The sequence below is a fragment of the Vombatus ursinus genome, unplaced genomic scaffold (genome assembly GCF_900497805.2).
Source record: "Vombatus ursinus unplaced genomic scaffold, bare-nosed wombat genome assembly UNPS02014887.1, whole genome shotgun sequence".
Lineage (NCBI taxonomy): Eukaryota > Metazoa > Chordata > Mammalia > Diprotodontia > Vombatidae > Vombatus > Vombatus ursinus.
Genome location: NW_020954665.1, coordinates 6,281 through 8,080, shown reverse-complemented (window position 1 = coordinate 8,080; position 1,800 = coordinate 6,281).

Below are 1,800 nucleotides of genomic sequence, written 5' to 3'. Positions count from 1 at the left end.
ATGAAAAGACCAGAACTGAATAGAAAATTTGACTTTCAAATACAAGACTCAAGAGAAACACGAAGAATAAACAAGAGAGAGAAATCATAAGGGACTTAGAACTGTTTACGTTCCTGCATGGAAAGATGATATTTGTGACTCATGAGACCTTTGTCAGTATTAGGGTAGTTGGAGGGAAAAAATTATATGTATGTATATATAGATAGATAGATAAATAGAGGGCACAGGGTGAGTTAAAGATGAAGGAGTGATATCTGGAGAATAAAATTAAGGGGTGAGAGGATTATACTGAGAGAAGGACAAAGGGAGAGGTAGAATGGCGTAAGTTATCTCACATGAAACACACAAGAAAAGGCTTTTACAGTGGAGGGGAAATGGGGGAAGGTCAGAGGGAATGAGTGAATTTTAATTCTCATCAGATTTGGCTTAAGGAGGGAATAACATACACACTCAATTGGGTATGGAAATCTATCTTACCCTACAGGAAAATGGGGGGGGAAGGGGACAAGAGAGCAGGGGGATGATAGAGAGGAGGGCAGGTTAGGGGAGGGAGTAATCAGAAGCAAATACTTCTAAGGAGGAACAGGGTCAACAGAGAGAATAGAATAAATGGGGGGTGGGATAGGATTAAGGGAAATATACTTAGTTTTTCACAACATGACTACTATGGAAGTGTTTTGCATGACTTCACAAGTATAACCTGTATCTAGTTGCTTGCTTTCTCAATGAGGGTAGGTGGAGAGGGAGGAAGGGAAAAAAGTTGGAACTCAAAGTTTTAAAAACAAATGTTAAAAAATTGTTTTCACATACAATTGGGAAATAAGATATACAGGCAATGGGGTATAGAAATCTATCCTGCCCTACAGGAACATTGAAGGGGAAGGGGATAACAGAAGGGGGGTTGGAGATAGAAGGGAGGGCAAATTAGGGGAAGGGGTATTCAGAATGCATGGCATCTTGGGGTGGGGGGAGGGACAAGATGGGGAGAAAATTTGGAACTCAAAATCTTGTGGAAGTGAATATTAAAAACTAAAAACAAATTAATTAATTTTTTAGAAAAAAGGAAAAAAAAGAAAGAAACAATTCAAATATCATGGAACCCCAGTCAGGATTACGCACGACCTTGTAGCTTTTACATTAAAAGACTGGAGGTCGTGGAATACAATATTCCATAAGGTAAAGGAGCTTGGATTACAACCAAGGATCAACTACCCAGCGAAACCGAGCATAATCTTTTAGGGGAGGAGATGGACATTCCATGAAATAGGGGAATTCCAAACTTTCTTAATGAAAAGACCAGAGCTTAACAGAAAATTTGACCTTCAAATACAAAACTCAAGAGAGGCATAAAAAGGTGAACGGGAAAGAAAAACAACAACAACATATTATTATTAATAAGGGCAAATTGTTTACATGCCTACATGGGAAACTCTTAAGAACTGTATCTTTATTATGACATTTAGAAGGGGTATACATGAAGATGTAGGAAAATTGGAACACTAATGCATTGTTGGTGGAGTTGTGAACTGATCCAAACATTCTGAAGAGCAATTTGGAACTATGCCCAAAGCGCTATAAAACTGTGCATACCCTTTGACCCAGCAATACCACTTCTAGGGCTGGATCTCAAAGAGATTATAAAAATGGGAAAAAGACCCACATGTACAAAAATATTTATAGCAGCTCTTTTTGTGGTAGCCAAGAATTGGGAATTGAGGGGCTGCCCATCAATGAGGGAATGGCTGAACAAGTTGTGGTATATGAATGTAGTGGAATACTATTGTGCTAGCAGAATTGATG